Source organism: Nicotiana attenuata, chromosome 5, assembly GCF_001879085.1.
Source record: "Nicotiana attenuata strain UT chromosome 5, NIATTr2, whole genome shotgun sequence".
Lineage (NCBI taxonomy): Eukaryota > Viridiplantae > Streptophyta > Magnoliopsida > Solanales > Solanaceae > Nicotiana > Nicotiana attenuata.
In genome coordinates, this window is record NC_031993.1 from 16,636,280 (window position 1) to 16,654,888 (window position 18,609).

Consider the following 18,609-nt stretch of genomic DNA (forward strand, 5'->3'; position numbering starts at 1 on the left):
GCTATGATCATTAATATTGAAAGCCAAAGGATCAATGGAAAGAGTGTGTATGGTTCTAATGATGTCAATGAAGCTGCAGCTATGATGAGTAATAGGCACTACAACAACAATGTAGGCTCTACGAACACTGGATACACTGGAGGTTATAAAGCTAAAAACTCATTCAAGAAGTCACCAGTTTATTGTGAGTATTGCAGGTGCAAAGGACATACCAAGGAGAATTGCTTCAAACTACATGGATATCCAACTGATTTCAAAAACAAGAAAAGAGGAGAACATTTTATTGCTCAGTCCAACAATGTAAGAAACTATGGCAGTCAATCTTCAGAAGCTCAAAATAATGCCTTAGGAAGCTCTACTCTCAGTTCTCCAGCTCAATTATTTACTCTAGGAAAGTACCAGCAGATATTGCAGATGTTGAACAAAGGCAAGGATGCTGAACCTGTAGCTAATTCAGCAACTACAGGAACAACATGTAACATATATGCTTTTATGTCTTCCTTGGTGAATCATAAGTGGATAATAGATACAGGGGCTTCTAATCGCATGGTGCATAGTTTAAATCTATTGGATTCCTATAAAGAATTATCAGAAATAGATAAAAATAAAGTATATCCCCCTACTGGTGAGAAGTTTGTTATTACACACACTGGGATCTGTTCCTTTTTCAGGGATAAGAAGGTTCAGAACATATTGCGTATTCCAGAATTCAAGTATAACCTACTCTCAGTCTCTAAGATTACAAAAGAACTAAAGTGTATGGTAGCATTTTTCTCTGATTTCTGTGCCTTTCAGGAACTCTTTAGTGGGAAGGTCCTGGAGATTGGTAAAGAAAAACTTGGTCTCTACATTCTCAAAACTGAATACAGGCAATTTTCTGAGCAACATTTATCACCAACTGTAAATACCACTGTTAGTAGTACAAATAAGTGTGTTAGTAAGACTAGTGAGGGCAGCACATAAGTTTGATCTGTGGCATAAAAGGTTAGGACATGCTCCTCTAAAGGTAGTACACAAAATACATAGCTTAAGTGATGTGCACCTGACTGGTGATCACTGTACTGTATGTCCCATTGCAAAGCAGTCCAGACTTCCTTCTCATCTTAGCTTTTCATGTTCTACTTCTGTCTTGTGCATGCAGATGTTTGGGGTCCTTATAGGATCCCTACCAATGACAACAACAGATATTTCTTGATCTTAGTTGATGATTACTCAAAGTATATTTGGATATTTCTTCTAAACACTAAAGCTGATACTATTGTGGCATTGAAAAATTCCTGGCAATGGTTACAAATAAGTTCAGGACCTCTGCTAAATGTCTTAGAACAGATAATGGCACTAAATTTGTAAATGATCAGGTGACCTCCTTATTGCAAAATCTTGGAATTCTTCATCAAAGTTCCTGTGTGTACACTCCTCAACAGAATGGAGCTGTTGAGAGAAGACATAGATCAATTCTAGATATGGCTAGAGCACTCAGATTTCAGGTCTATATACCTTTGCGTTTCTGGGGAGAATGTGTGTCCACTGCAGTATACCTAATGAACAGGCTACCTACTGTTCTTCTTCAGGGAAAGACACCCTTTGAAGCACTGTATCAGAAGGGTCCATCCATTCAGCACCTTAGATATTTGGGAGCTTATGTTATGCCACTAAAGTACAGAAGGTAGACAAGTTTCGTCCTAGAGCAGTCCCAGCAGTTTTCATGGGGTATTCCTACTCTCAAAAGGGCTGTGTGTTATATGATCTTCACTCCAAAAGTTTCTTTGTGAGAAGAGATGATGTGTTCAAGGAAGATATCTTTCCCTTTAAGAATATGAGGTCTGGTGTTCCTTATTTATTTCCTGTTCTTGGGTTCACAAATTCATCTCACATCTGTAAGAATGCTCAACAATTATCTTCTGGCAACATCTCTCCTATCACTCAGTCATCTCCTTCTACACCTGTCAATGATGATCCCTCAACATCTGTGCCTGCAGAGATTCCAACTGATTATTCAACTCCTCCTGTAGCACTTAGGAGATCCTCAAGACCTTCAAAACCTCCTGTATGGCCCAATGATTATGTAGTTCAACCTCAGAAGTTAACTTGCTCAAATCCCATTCCACAATATGTGTCTTATGATCAACTCTCTCCTGCTTATCAAGCCTCTTTTCCGGATTACTCTGTCATTGCTGAACCTAATTCCTTCAGTGAAGCTAGTGCTGATCCTAAGTGGGTGGAAGCTAAACAAATTGAGATCTCAGCTTTGGAAGAAAACAACACATGGTCTATAGTAGACCTGCCACCAGACAAAGTTCCTATTAGGTGTAAATGGTTTTTCAAAGTCTAGTATAAATCCAATGGTGAGGTGGAGAGATATAAGGCCAGATTAGTAGCCAAAGGATACAGCCAACAGGAAGGCCTAGACTACACAGGAACATTCTCACTAGTAGCCAAAATGGTTACTGTGAGAGCTGTAGTTGCCTTAGCTGCTACTTCCAGTTGGTATGTATTCCAGATGGATGTGCATAATGGGTTCTTGCAGGGTGACTTGGTAGAAGAGGTTTACATGCACATTCCAGATGGCTTTTCAAGCCGGGGGGAGTATCATAAAGTGTGCAAATTACAAAAGTCTTTGTATGAGCTGAAGCAAGCACCCAGACAATGGAATCTCAAACTGACTGAAGCACTCCTAGATTTGAAGTTTGTGCAAAGCCATTATGATTACTCTCTTTTTACTAAAAAGACAAGAACAAAACTGGTGATAGTACTAGTATATGTGGATGACTTGCTGATCACAGGAAACACTCTACACATTATTAGACAAGTCAGAAAAGAATTAGAGGAAAGATTCAAGATGAAGGATTTGGGAGAATTGGAGTATTTTCTTGGAATTGAATTCTCAAGGTCTCAAAAGGGTATCTTGATGTGTCAGAGAAAGTATGCCTTGGAATTGATTTCTGAACTTAGCTTAGCAGGTGGAAAACCTGTCTGTACACCCCTTGAGTTCAATCATAAACTCACTTCTGTTGAGTTTGATCATGAAGTAAGCAAGAATGCATCTGAAGATATATTACTTGAAGATAAAGGCATTTATCAGAGAATTATAGGTAGATTACTGTACCTAACTATGACAAGGCCAGACATAACCTTTATAGTACAGTTGCTCAGTCAATATATGCATGCACCTAAAGTTTCTCATATGGAAGCTGCAAAGAGAGTGGTAAGGTACATTAAGTCTACACCAGGACTTGGACTCTTTATGCCTACTGGTAGCTGCAATCAACTTGTAGCCTATTGTGATTCTGATTGGGGAGCATGTGTGGAGTCTAGAAGATCAGTTTCTGGATATGTGGTAAAGTTTGGTGGTGCACTAATTTCCTGGAAATTAAAAAAAATAAGGAACAGTGTCTAGAAGTTCAGCTGAAGCAGAACTTCGAAGTATGGCAACCACAGTTGCTGAGATTGTATGGCTAGTTGGACTATTTAGAGAAATGAGCATGGATATCAAATTACTTGTGTCATTGCACTGTGATAGTAAAGCAGCTATTCAAATTGCTACACATCCTATCTTTTACGAGAGGACTAAGCATATAGATATTGACTGTCATTTGTAAGGGAGAAATTGGTGCAAGGACTAATTCAAATGCAACATGTTGGGACAACAGAACTGTAACGACCCGACCGGTCGTTTTTAGAATTCACGCCCCGATCCCCCATTAACTGTTTCCCCTAAGTTCATTTATGCTATTTTGGTTTTCCGGGACGTTCGATGTTGAGTTTTGGAGAGTTCTGGGACACTTAGTCCCTAAATGAGAGCTTAACAGTTGAAAAATGGTCCGTAACCAGAACAGTGTGAAGACGACCTCGGAATGGAAATCCGATGGTTCCGTTAGCTCCGTTAGGTAATTTCGGGGTTGGGAGCGTGTTCGGAATATATTTTGGAAGTCCGTAGCTAATTTAAGCTTGAAATGCCGAAGTTTGAATATTTGAAGTTTCCGGTCCGATAGTGAGATTTTGATCCGAGGCTCGGAATGGAATTTCGGAAGTTGCAGTAGCTCCGTCATGTCATTCGGGATGTGTGTGCAAAATTTTAGGTCATTCGGACGTGGTTTGGTTAGGTTTTTGATCGAAAGCGTATTTTGAAGATTTGGAAGTTCATAAGCTTAATTTTTGGTTTGATCCGTCGTTTCGATGTTGTTTTATGTGATTTGAAACTTCGAGCGAGTCCGTGTTAGGTTATGTGACTTGTGTGCGTGATTAGTCGGGGTCCCGGGGGCCTCGGGTGTGTTTCGGGTGGGCTACGGATCCTTTTCTTCTATTTTTGAACTGCTGAACTGCTGCTTCTGATATCCTTTACGCGATCGCAAAGCCTCTCCCGCGATCGCGAATGTATAATTTTCCTCACTTCGCGATCGCATCTCAGATCCCGCGTTCGCATAGAGCAATCTCAGGACTTTGGTATTCCTTCAACGCGTTCGCACTCATGGTTACGCGATCGCGAAGCACCGTCTTCCTCTTCTCCGTGTTCGCGTTCCTGTCATTGTGTTCGCGATGTACATTTTCTAGGCCTTCTCGAATTCCTCTATGCGATCGCAACCTTTGTTCCGCGATCGCGATGAACAAATCACTGGGTAGGCAGAATTAAATCCCAAATTCGAGGGTTTTATCTTTTTATCACATTTTTTGACTTCTAGAGCTCGGTCCTTGGCGATTTTTGAAGGGATTTTCACCTGGGCAACTTGGGTAAGTAATTCTCACTCAATTTAGACCAATTTCCATGAATCTCCTTTTAATTTCATCCTTTAATTTCAGATTTTTGATGAAAAATGGGTAGAACTTCATAGACCGAATTATTGAGTTTTGAGGGGGTGTTTTGACATCCGATTTGAGAGATTTTTATATGGTTAGACTCGTGAGAGTACGAGGGTTCTGAAAATGCTAAATTTATCCGGTTCCGAGACGTTGGCCTGAGGGGCATTTCGGTCATTTTGCCTAATTTCGCGCTTTAGCTTTGAATTAAATAGTAGAATCCGTTGCTTGAGATGTTAATTATAATGTGTGATTTAATTGAATAGATTTGGGGCATTTGGAGTCGAGTACTCGTGGCAAGTACGTGGTTGCTAGTCGATTTTAGCCGGTTCGAGGTAAGTATCTTGCCTAACCTTGTGTGGGGGACTCCCCCTTAGGATTTGAGTCTTCTTTGTTGATTGTATTCCCTGTACGCGAGGTGACGAGTGCGTGCTCGGATTTATTTGTGGAAAATTGCCCTTTTAGGCTCTTAGGTACTTGTAATCACCGAATATGAAGTTGTTCTTGATACGATTGAGTTCCCTGTTATTAGTTCCACCTCTACACGACTTACTTGGAATTTATCTGCCCTTTTTTTGGTTATTCTTGTTGCCTAAATGACTTTTACTTGTTTAACTGTAGACATTTGCCCTTCTGTAGTCACATTATCATTCCTAACTGCTTGTCTATATCTGGAAAGCATTATTTCTATCTCTCGTGTAATTAATTGGTCTTAATTGGGAAGAAGTTAGATATCCTATGTTTAGTCGATGCCTCCTTAATTGTAATTATTTGATCCATGTTAACTTCCTTGTTGTAGAACTGAGTATTATGGAATCGTTGTTTCGTATTATTTCTCCCTTGTTGAGTTGTCCTTATTGCGCTTAGTAATTCCCTATTACAGTTATTTCCTTGTACGTTAGTTGTACCGTCTTTTGGTGAACGGAATCTCTTGAGTTGATTCTCTTGCTTTATTCCTGTATATATTGTCATTTGTTGATATTGTGATGCACGAGGTTTCTGCCGTGCGGTTGTTGATATTGTGATGCACGAGGTTTCTGCCGTGCGGTTGTTGGTATAGTGATGCACGAGGTTTCTGCCGTGCGGTTGTTGTTGAAGGGTTGCACGAGGTCTTTGCCGTGCTATTTTTGTTATTGATGTTTTGCACATGCGGCGTAATAAGGCGGGATATGTTATATGCTTATATGTGGGTTGCGCATGTGGCGGAATAAGGTGGGAACATTGTGATGCACGTGTGGCGAAATAAGGCGGTACCTATTATCTTATTAATTGCACACGTGGCGAAATAAGGTGGGCTATGTCAGGGGATGATTGTAGAGAATTGTGACGGCCTGTGGAGGCATTCCTATTTGTTTAATAATGTGATTGTGGGTTGCTTACCGGTATGAGCTTTATCGCTTGGAAGTTGTGAGGAAACATTCGTACGTGCGGTCCGTTCTCCTTTTCATGTTTTCTGGTTGGTAGAATTCTTGTTAAAAACACTTGCACAAGCATATACGTAGCTGAACACTCCTTTTAGAGATGAATTCCTCCTGATTTTGCTAAGGGTGGAGGTACGCCCTCGTTTATCCATTATATTTGTGAGAGTGGCCCTAGTTAGCCAGTTAGTTGTCGGTATGACCATGAGATTGATGGGGCATAGGATGCCAATTGTTAGATTTCAGATGCTGGGTCTTCGCGAGTTGTGGTTTGTCCGAGACTTGGCGAAATTGTGGAAGAGTTGGATAAGACCTTTGTGAACATCATTGTAGGATATGAGTTATTGACTTATTTTCCCATTGCTGTGTTGTGACCTTAGGATTTGGATTGTGATTCTGCCGTCATTTCCTATCCTCATTTATTATATTCTCGTTGTTACTTGTCGTATTTTTCCCTTATTGTGATTTGTAGAATTCTTGGTCATTCATGCAGTCTTTACATATTTATATGTCATTTCCATTATTCCTATGATTATACTGTTTATTGACCGGTAGGTGCCTTCACTGTTCCTCGTCACTACTCCACCGAGGTTAGTCTTGATACTTACTGGGCACCACCGTGGTGTGCTCATGCTACTCTTCTGCACATTTTTGTTGTGCAGATACAGGTACTCCCACTCAGTTCTGTCAGCCTTGGAAGGAGGCGTATCGGTAGAGACTTCGAGGTATATCTGCTACGTCCGCAGACCGAGGAGTCCCTTTCCAGCTTTCTGTAATAGGTATAGCTCTTTCAGTATTTCTCCTTTGTATAGATATTCTTGAGTCAGAGCCTTTTATGTATACCTTAGCTTGTGATTTGTGAGTTTCCGGGTTTTGGGAATGTTGTTAGCTTCGAGAATTGTTGTGGTATGTGCCGAGCGGCACCTTAAACACCATTTTATTTTGCTAGTTCAGTTTTATTTATTTTCTTCCGCAATTTTGGTTTATCTTCCGCATTGTTAGGCTTACCTAGTCGTAGGGACTAGGTGCCATCACGACATATTCACGGAGGCGAATTGGGGTCGTGACAAGTTGGTANAGCAGCGAGCGCATGTTGGGCAGGTCCTAGAGATTATTCATGCGCCTCCTGTGGCACCAGTTCAGTACGAGGGCATGGCAGCGGCTTCCGAGCAGGAGCAGATGAGATTAGAGAGGTCCAAAAAGTATGATCCTCCGGTGTTCAGTGGATTAGCATCAGACGATGCCTTGGGGTTTCTTGATGAGTGTTACCGTATTCTCCGTACTATGGGTATCTCTGGATCGAGCGGGGTTTCTTTCACTACTTTTCAGCTTCGAGGAGCCGCCTATGATTGGTGGCGCACCTATGAGTTAGACAGCCCAGACGAGGCAGCTTCACTGACTTCGACCCAGTTTTCAGATATGTTTCTGAGAGAGTTTGTTCCTCAGAGCCTCAGGGATGCATGGCGCGCGGAGTTTGAGCATTTGCGCCAGGGTGCTACGATCGTCTCGGAGTATGATGTCCGTTACACCAGTTCGGCTAGACACGTCTCAACCTTGGTTTCTACTGTTTGCGAGAAGGTTCGTCGGTTCATTGAGGGGCTCATTCCTAGCATAAGGTCCAGCATGGCCTGTGAGTTGGAGATGGATATTCCGTATCAGCAGGTGGTGAATATTACTAGGAGGATAGAGGGTATGCATGCTAAAGAGAGAGGGCAGGCAGGGTCATGAGGGAGAGAGCAGCCGAGATCAGGAGAGAGAGCTTGAGGAGGCGAGGAGGCCTCGTAGGCTGGTGAGATATACTGGTCCTTATTTTGGAGGCAGGGTGCGTCATGGTAGAGGTTTTGCGGGTCAGCCAGTTCAGTTCGCGCTTCAGGCTTTGCATGGTGACTCAGGAGCTCATAGGTCTCGAAGTACCCGCATCGCACAGTTCCCACCGCCTCATTAGCAGAGAGGGTGCTTTGAGTGTGGAGATACTAGCCACATGATGAGAGATTGTCCCAGACTTCGGACCGGTGTGTCCCAACGAGGTATTCAGGCAGGTAGAGGGCGCCCAAGAGGGGGAGGCCCTGCTCGTTGATGTGTTTCATATAGTAGGCTTGAGGCCGGTGCGCCGGTTGAATGACATTCAGGTACGAATTCGGTTTGTTATAGAGGGGCACTATCTGTAGTTTACCACAGTTCTGCTTATCGGGGTGAGTTCCCTTATTTGTTTTTCCATTTATGAGTGCGTTTCATGATTGTACTCTGTCTACGTGATTATTTTGTTGGGAGGTTCTATGAGTGATAGCCGTGTCTATCGTCCGTTCCTAGCTGTTGTCGAGAGTTATGAGGCTAGTAGCAAATTCATGTTGTCTGTTTCGTTAGGTTTGATGTGATCTCTGAGTGTTCTTGGTTACGAGCTGTGATTTCTATGCTCCACCGGTGTAGGAGCCAGCCTGTGTTGTAATTTGTAGACGGAATGGATCTAGTGAGAGTCTCTAGATGGGTTGATGTGTGCCCTACTTGTGATTCAGTGTTGAGGGCGGGACCCTCGTGATTTCAGGTGATTTGATATGTTGAGACCGGGATGTGTACTGCGGTGAGGAGTTATATCAGTATAAGATCATTGTGAGTCTTTTATATGCTTTCATTCTTTCTTGTTAGATGTTTTGCCGATTTGTGTTTTAGAAGAAACTGTGCTAGTTTGATTTGTTTGTTAGTTCCTTATGTGTTTCCTTTCTCATATTCAGTCAATCCCGTTCTATGCTTCTCGAGTTTTAGCTTGTGGGGTGTGTACCCGTTGGTGTTGGCTGAGATTTGGTTATTCGGGTGTTTTGTTATGCGGTTTTCGTGGTTATTGTATCATCACCAGTGTTGTGGAGGTTTGAAAAGAGTTCCTGTTGAATATGAGGCTTATGGCCGGTACGGATTTGATCTCAGGCAAGTATTGCTATCAGAAATGATATTGTGGGCTTATGGGTGATGCGTCATGTTGCGTGGTTATACCCTGTGTGTGTTGGCTTGTATTGAAATAGCTGGTTGAGACTGATACCGGATATGGATTTAGGATCGGGTCTTTTGGAACCGGATGGGAGGTGAGAATTCTGGCTTGAAGGCCTATCGGTATTGCTAGAAAGGTTAAATTTCAGTTGAGATGGTGTCGTCAGGCTTAAGTGGATTGGGGTGACGTGGGATCACCCGCGGGTGTATGTTGGAAGTGCGCACTCAGTGAGTTGGAGACTCCAGGTATGTCCTCTATGCTCGTTCGAGGACGAACGAATGTTTAAGTGTGGGAGGATGTAACGACCCGACCGGTCGTTTTAATAATTCACGCCCCGATCCCCCATTAACTGTTTCCCCTAAGTTCATTTCTGCTATTTTGGTTTGCCGGGACGTTCGGTGTTGAGTTTTGGAGAGTTCTGGGACACTTAGTGCCTAAATGAGAGCTTAAGAGTTGAAAAATGGTCCGTAATCAGAACAGTGTGAAGACGACCTTGGAATGGAAATCTGATGGTTCCGTTAGCTCCGTTAGGTGATTTCGGGGTTGGGAGCGTGTTCGGAATGTATTTTGGAAGTCCGTAGCTAATTTAAGCTTGAAATGCCGAAGTTTGAATTTTTGAAGTTTCCAGTCCGATAGTGAGATTTTGATCCGAGGATCGGAATGGAATTTCGGAAGTTGCACTAGCTCCGTCATGTCATTTGGGATGTGTGTGCAAAATGTTAGGTCATTCGGACGTGGTTTGGTTATGTTTTTGATCGAAAGCGTATTTTGAAGATTTGGAAGTTCATAAGCTTGATTTTTGGTTTGATCCGTCATTTCGATGTTGTTTTATGTGATTTGAAACTTCGAGCGAGTTCGTGTTAGGTTATGTGACTTGTGTGCGTGATTAGTCGGGGTCCCGGGGGCCTCGGCTGTTTTTCGGGTGGGCTACGGATCCTTTTCTTCTATTTTTGAACTGCTGAACTGCTGCTTCTGATATCCTTTACGCGATCGCGAAGCCTTTCCCGCGATCACGAAGGTATAATTTTCCTCACTTCGCTATCGCATCTCAGATCCCGCGTTCGCATAGAGCAATCTCAGGACTTTGGTATTCCTTCAACGCGTTCGCACTCATGGTTACGCGATCGCGAAGCACTGTCTTCCTCTTCTCCGCGTTCGCGTTCCTGTCATTGCGTTCGCGATGTACATTTTCTGGGCCTTCTCGAATTCCTCTACGCAATCGCGACCTTTGTTCCGCGATCGCGATGAACAAATCACTGGCAGGTAGAATTAAATCCCAAATTCGAGGGTTTTATCTTTTTATCATATTTTTTGACTTCTAGAGCTCGGTCCTTGGCGATTTTTGAAGGGATTTTCACCTGGGCAACTTGGGTAAGCAATTCTCACTCGATTTAGACCAATTTCCATGATCTCCTCTTAATTTCATCCTTTAATTTCAGATTTTTGATGAAAAATGGGTAGAACTTCATAGACCGAATTATTGAGTTTTGAGGGGGTGTTTGACCTCCGATTTGAGAGATTTTTATATGGTTAGACTCGTGAGAGTACTAGGGTTCTGAAAATGCTATATTTATCGGGTTCCGAGACGTTGTCCTGAGGGGCGTTTCGATCATTTTGCCTAATTTCGCGCTTTAGCTTTGAATTAAATAGTAGAATCCTGGCTTGAGATGTTAATTATAATGTGTGATTTAATTGAATAGATTTGGGCCATTTGGAGTCGAGTACTCGTGGCAAGTACGTGGTTGCTAGTCGATTTTAGCCGGTTCGAGGTAAGTTTCTTGCCTAACCTTGTGTGGGAGACTCCCCCTTAGGATTTGAGTCTTCTTTGTTGATTGTATTCCCTGTACGCGAGGTGACGAGTGCGTGCTTGGATTTATTAGTGGAAAATTGCCCTTTTAGGCTCTTAGGTACTTGTAATCACCGAATATGAAGTTGTTCTTGATACGATTGAGTTCCCTGTTATTAGTTCCACCTCTACACGACTTACTTGGAATTTATCTGCCCTTTTTTTGGTTATTCTTGTTGCCTAAATGACTTTTACTTGTTTAACTGTAGACATTTGCCCTTCTGTAGTCACATTATCATTCCTAACTGCTTGTCTCTATCTGGAAAGCATTATTTCTATCTCTCGTGTAATTAATTGGTCTTAATTGGGAAGAAGTTAGATATCCTATGTTTTAGTCGATACCTCCTTAATTGTAATTATCTGATCCATGTTAACTTCCTTGTTGTAGAACTGAGTATTATGGAATCGTTGTTTCGTATTATTTCTCCCTTGTTGAGTTGTCCTTATTGCGCTAAGTATTTCCCTGTTACAGTTATTTCCTTGTACGTTAGTTGTACCGTCTTTTGGTGAACGGAATCTCTTGAGTTGATTCTCTTGCTGTTGTCATTTGTTGATATTGTGATGCACGAGGTTTCTGCCGTGCGGTTGTTGATATAGTGATGCACGAGGTTTCTGCCGTGCGGTTGTTGTTGAAAGGTTGCACGAGGTCTTTGCCGTGCTATTGTTGTTATTGATGTTTTGCACATGCGGCGTAATAAGGCGGGATATGTTATATGCTTATATGTGGGTTGCACATGTGGCGGAATAAGGTGGGAACATTGTGATGCACGTGTGGCGAAATAAGGCGGTGCTTATTATGTTATTAATTGCACCCGTGGCGAAATAAGGTGGGCTATGTCAGGGGATGATTGTAGAGAATTGTGACGGCCTGTGGAGGAATCCCTATTTGTTTAATAATGTGATTGTGGGTTGCTTACCGGTATGAGCTTTATTGCTTGGAAGTTGTGAGGAAACATTCGTACGTGCGGTCCGTTCTCCTTTTCATGTTTTCTGGTTGGTAGAATTCTTGTTAAAAATACTTGCACAAGCATATACGTAGCTGAACACTCCTTTTAGAGATGAATTCCTCCTGATTTTGCTAAGGGTGGAGGTACGCCCTCGTTTATCCATTATATTTGTGAGAGTGGCCCTAGTTAGCCAGTTAGTTATCGGTATGACCATGAGATTGATGGGGCATAGGATGCCAATTGTTAGATTTCAGATGCTGGGTCTTCTCGAGTTGTAGTTTGTCCGAGACTTGACGAAATTGTGGAAGAGTTGGACAAGACTTTTGTGAACACCATTGTAGGATATGAGTTATTGACTTGTTTTCCCATTGCTGTGTTATGACCTTAGGATTTAGTTTGTGATTCTGCCGTCATTTCCTATCCTCATTTATTATATTCTCGTTGTTACTTGTCGTATTTTTTCCTTATTGTGATTTGTCGTATTCTTGGTCATTCATGCAGTCTTTACATATTTATATGTCATTTCCATTATTCCTATGATCATACTGTTTATTGACCGCTAGGTGCCTTGACTGTTCCTCGTCAATACTCCACCGAGGTTAGTCTTGATACTTACTGGGAACCACCGTGGTGTGCTCATGCTACTCTTCTGCACATTTTTGTTGTGCAGATATAGGTACTCCCACTCAGTTCTGTCAGCCTTGGAAGGAGGCGTATCGGTAGAGACTTCGAGGTATATCTGCTACGTCCGCAGACCGAGGAGTCCCTTTACAGCTTTCTGTAATAAGTATAGCTATTTCAGTATTTCTCCTTTGCATAGATATTCTTGAGTCAGAGCCTCTTATGTATCCCTTAGCTTGTGATTTGTGAGTTTTCGGGTTTTGGGAATTGTTTTATACTTGTGATGTTGAGTTGTACTTGCCATGCGGCATTCAGTACAGTTTCCTTAAGATATTTGGTTTGATTTTCTCTATTTTTCCGCAATTATTACATTTTCGCAAATGTTAGGCTTACCTGGTCATGGGGACCAGGTGCCGTCATGACATGTTCACGGTTGGTGAACTAGGATCGTGACAAGAACAAATTGCAGATTTACTAACTAAGGCACTGTGCAAACCACAACATGAGTACTTACTGAGCAAGCTGGGAATGGAGAATGTATTTCATCCCTCAGCTTGAGAGGGAGTGTTGAGGAATGTGGGTCCCACATATTCAAAGTGTAGAGTTAGTTAGTGGTTAATCAGTTATAACTAATTAGTTAACTAAAACAGCAGTTAGTAGTTAATTCCTATAAGTAGTAGAAGTGCTCTGTAAATACATAGACTGTACATTTTTTAATATTCAGAAATGGAGTATTATTCTTCTTCTCCACCTCTATCTTCTCCCTAACTCCTTTGTATGCCTCCATAGCTAGAGCTCTCTTTAACGTAACAAAACAAAAATACGAGTTCTTGAACAAGAAATTGGATCATTTTGTAGTGATTTCAACTAGGTAAACTAATGTTACCACATCATAGGTCTTGGGGAAGATAATTATAGAAAGTGCTTATCCGTCATCATATTATAATTAGGCCCAAAATTAGTAGGCAGTTTTTGGGGGTAATTTGGCCCTAATTTACTCGAACCTTTTATGTCCAAATAGCATGGGCCAGTAAGTTTTCGGACTGGTAATTCAAAAATAGCCAGTATTCGCAAAGTCATTGAAAAATAACTATTACTTTGCTGCAACACGGAAAGTTCCAGCATAATATACTGGAGATTGGTGAACCTGTGTATGAACTTCCAGCATATTATGCTGGAACTCCAACACACGAAAAGTTACAGCATAATATACTGTAGATTGAAGCACCTGTGTCTGGACTTCCAGCATAATATGTTGGACCAGTATATTATGCTAGAATAGTTTTCGGATTTTGAATAGTGTTTTCGTTCAGATTTATCTTTATATGAAAAGTGGCTAAATTTCGTTTACTTTTGAAACCGTGGCTATTTTTCAATGACCACTTGTAAATCTGGCTATTTTTGAATTTCACCTTTTATTACACCAAACCACATTAATAGCCTGTTTGGCTAAGCTTTTAAAATCAGCTTATTTTAAAAAGTAATTTTCTCAAAGTGCTTTTCAAAAAAGTAATTTTGGTAGAAACAATTTGTATTTGGTTAATTTATTTAAAAAAAAATACTTTTGAGCAGTAATTAGTATTTAGCCAAGTTTCTAAAAAGTACTTTAAACTTTTAAATGTACTTTTCTCAAAGTGCTTTTCAAAAAAAAGTTTTAGAAAAACTACTTTTTCTGCTTCTCAAAAACTTCTTATGCTTCTACTAAAATCATTTTTTTCTTTTAAAAGCTTGGCCAAATATCTTAACTTTAGAAAAAAAAGTACTTTTGACCAAAATAAAAGTTCGGCCAAATAGGCTATAATTCACCAAAGGTTAGCATATTTGACCAAGCTTCTTAGAAGGCAAAAATACTTATTTTAGAGAATTGATGTGCTTGACCAAACTTTAGGGGAAAAGATATTTTTGAGTAATAATAAAATTCTTTTTTTTAGAAGCTGAACAAATAGCCTTACATTTTCCTAGAATCACTTTTGGAACATTGATCAAGCACAATTACTATTCTAATATTGGAAAGAGTATTTGTTAAATTAATTTGCCAAATAGAAATTGCTATACTCCAAACATACTTTTTCGAAATGCACTTATGACAAAAAATATTTTTTAAAATAAGCAGCTTTTAAGAATTCGGCAAAATAGGCTAACTGACAAATTGAGGTGATAGATATGGTTAATCATTGTTAAGTCATAGAAGTGTATGTAAAAAGATACATGCCATCTATTCATTGTTGGTGTGACAGAAAACTTTTCTTACAGGACGTACCATGCCAGTTAGGGATACTATGGGATGGGTGAGATCTCTCCACCCTTAACCTGTAGAAATTTCAAGAGTAAAAATCTTGGGAATGAAAAAATCACTAATTAGAAGAGTTTTCCCATTTAATTGACCTTACACTCTATTACACGACGAATCTAAATAAGTCAACTCAATATGAGTTTCTTATACCAAAGTAGTACTTACTTATATTTTAAAAGATCTATTGCGTTCTAATTTACTTTTTTTTTTGATTAAAAAGAAAACAATTCATGGATAACTAACCAAAATTAGTACATGCAGTGGCGCTGACCATCATGCCATCGCATTTAATATTGTCCAAACGAGCCAAAATTGTATAGTTCTTAGGAAATGCAGTTCCTAGTTTGTCCAACCATGCATAGGGTGGACAAAACAAATGAGGGTGAGACATACGCTTAACAAAACGTAACAACGCCTCAATTAAAAGCTACAAGGGCTAAAATCTTTTTCCAACATATGATTCTTACCGGTTGCTATTACAACGTTTTTTTTTTGGTAACTAATTAACTTTATTACCAATTGAAACATATGAACAGTACACAACACTACTTTTGATATGCTTAGTTAAGGGGGAGATTGGTGCGGTGAGCGTGGATAAATAAACTAATTGAAAACTATATTTTTTCAAACGAAGACTCTTCTTTTTAGGAAGATGATTTCCGGCCATTCTTCGAAGCTGATTTGAAAACAAAACATTCGTTCCGTGACGTGAGACTCCAGCTTAAAACTTTGAAACCATACCAAATCATACTCGGCAACTGAAGCATGGAGGAGAAGAGCCGGAAAGGGCGAAACCTCTCTTTTCAAAAGAAAGGGACCCGCCAAAAAATATTGCAATAGAGAACTCTCCGCTCCTTCTTTTTCTACATATGCGGTGGCGGCAGAGAAGAGGGGACAACTTCTTTCTCCTTTGCCTTGCTCAATCTTCCTTTTCTGATTGAAAGTAGCAAGCCACTCTACTATTGGTACAGAGGCTAGACCCAGGAATCAACTTTCCCGTATGAGCATTCGGTACATGTATCAGTCCGTGGAAGAGTGAAAGGAAATATGAACTTTATTAGATAAACGAGCACACAGAATGAATAAATAAATAAATAAATGAATAAAACAAGTGCCCTTCATTTTTTCCCCCTTAATTGAAAGGATAAAATATGTTATTAGGGGGCGGATGTAGAGTTGTAACACCGGGTTCAACTTAACCCAGTACTTTCGACGCGAAACATAAATTTATGTGTAAAAGTTCACTGCAACTGTAACAAACAGTAGGTTTGAACCCATAAGTTTAAAATTGTAATGGGTGCATGACAAAAATTCTTCAGAGTTGAACCTATTTTATGGTTAAATCTTAGCTTGCATCAGTACAAAATGAAGTAATAGTAGTAGCACTTTGCTGTTTCAAAATACATTTATCCGAAATAAGCCTAACAAAAGAAGTTACTGTTAGTTTGTCTGCCTCAATTAAATTTAGAACAAACGAAGAAGGAACTTCAAACTAAACAAAATACATTTTGCTGCTGCTTCCTATACTCTTCCTTTCTTAGCTAACATGTCAGCAACTTAATTGATCATTTTGTTCCCTAAAGCTATGCTGGATTCTCGCTTCTCAACTGGTGCAACAATGACCTGTAATCAGAGATGACATTAATTAATTACTATATAGTTCTCTTTTTTTATGAATTTCTGTAATGAAAATCTTTTTTAGTAAAATTTTTTACTAATAGATTTCCCGCATGAAGTTCAGTAGTTATAAGAAAACTTCATCAGATTAATTAACCAAAGCATGCAGTAACTACCAATTGCACTTATAGAATAACAGTTCAAACTAGAGAGCACTCACCAAATTAAGATGGGATAATTTTCATTTTCCCAACTTTAATTTTGCAGAAAGAATTATTAAGTCATCATTTGCTAATGCAGCATCATCAAGATTCTCATATCAAATTAATAGGGCAGATTTCATCTTAATTTTTGCTCCATATTTCTACGTGAATCTTGATGGTGCTGCACCAGCAAGCAACAACTGTATGTCAATCCATGCACCATCTAACTGAGAAGAATTAGCCTCCGAAAGAAGAGGGCGAAAACCATACTAAGTGACAGGGCTAGAAATTCTAATAAAGGAATTCAAAAGAATATAAGAATGTCCCGTTTGGCTGCGACTCGAAATAATTTTTGAGTTACTTTTTTTCATATATAACACTAGAATAATCTGTTAGGCATGTCAAAATAATTCAACAATTTATATATATAATAGATGAATGGGATTCAGTTGAACCTCTTCGAACCATGTAACTCTGCTCCTAGCCCTAGTACTCTAGAATTTGGATGATATTATTCCATGCCTAAGATATTTCACGCGAAGATCTCTAGTTCTATCTAATTTAAACCTAGATTTTTCAAAATGAATAGAGCTATATTTCTTTAAATTATACAAAACGAAGCAGAGGGATAGTACTAAACACAAATAAACCATATTTTAGTAAATATAAATCTATAAGAAAGGGTTTTGGGGACATGGGTTTAGGTTCAAATGATGTGAGACCGTGAGAGCAAGGGATCGATTATTTCATCGATCCCGCGACAACTAAAAGGGAGAAGGGAATCAAAAGCACAAAACAACAATAACAACGTCTTAATCCCAAGCAAATTTGGATCGATTTTATCAATCCTCATTGTTCATATCACTCCGTTTAAACTTAATATTAGTCCAATACTGAATAAATTAAAATCAAGAAGCATAATCAAATAAGAAATCTTAGCTATGAAACATTATGGGAAGAATCAATAAATGCATATATATTGACATAAATAAGAGTATGAGGAAATTAACAAGAGAAGGAAAAAAAAGAGAAAAGATTTCTATGTGAATAACTAATTGGATACTGAAGGAGAAAAAAGAAAAAAAAAATTTAGAAGGGGGAATATTTGAGGAAGAAGGGAAAACAGAAGGATACTTATATACACATTTAACCTAGTACGTACCCCTTAGCTGGAGGTTTTCTTCTGTTACCAATGGGTGTATGAATATTTACGTGTACTTTTTAAATTTGAGGCTTGTATTCAAAAGTACATAGAGAGAGGGGCATCTGTGAGAAGTTTCATTTGAAATTCAAAAGTATTTACTTTATTATCAACCCCACCTATTATGTACAGTTATCATATGAGTTTATTTGAGTTTTATGCATTAACGATGTAAAATATATTTAACAATCAGGTCAATTATAATATAAACACAGACAAAAATAATAAGTATGAATTAGTATCCTAATGATAGAAATAATAATTAAGTAGTATGCATGATCTAATAATGCATGAATGCAATTAATGTCGGAATTAGTAATGCAAGATTGGCAATGAAAAGGATTACGGATGTGGGGATAGACAATGTAGGGATTAATAATGCAGAGATTGTAATGTTCGGTTTGTTGCGAACATACCAGGTACAATTTTATATATTTACTTTTTAAACGGAATAAAAGTTTGTCTCGAAGGAAAATAAAGATATAAATTAGAAGGATATTCTTGTCATTGTAATTGTTTAATCCATGTATAACTAATGCATGTAATACATATAAAAACAACTAATACATAGTACTGTTGGGTTTTGTTATTAATAACAAAAAAGGTGTAAATGAAAAATGGTGGGAAAAGAAATGGAGGGAAGTGAAATTTTGAATTAGTTCACTTTACTAATGCACTTTGTCCCTCAT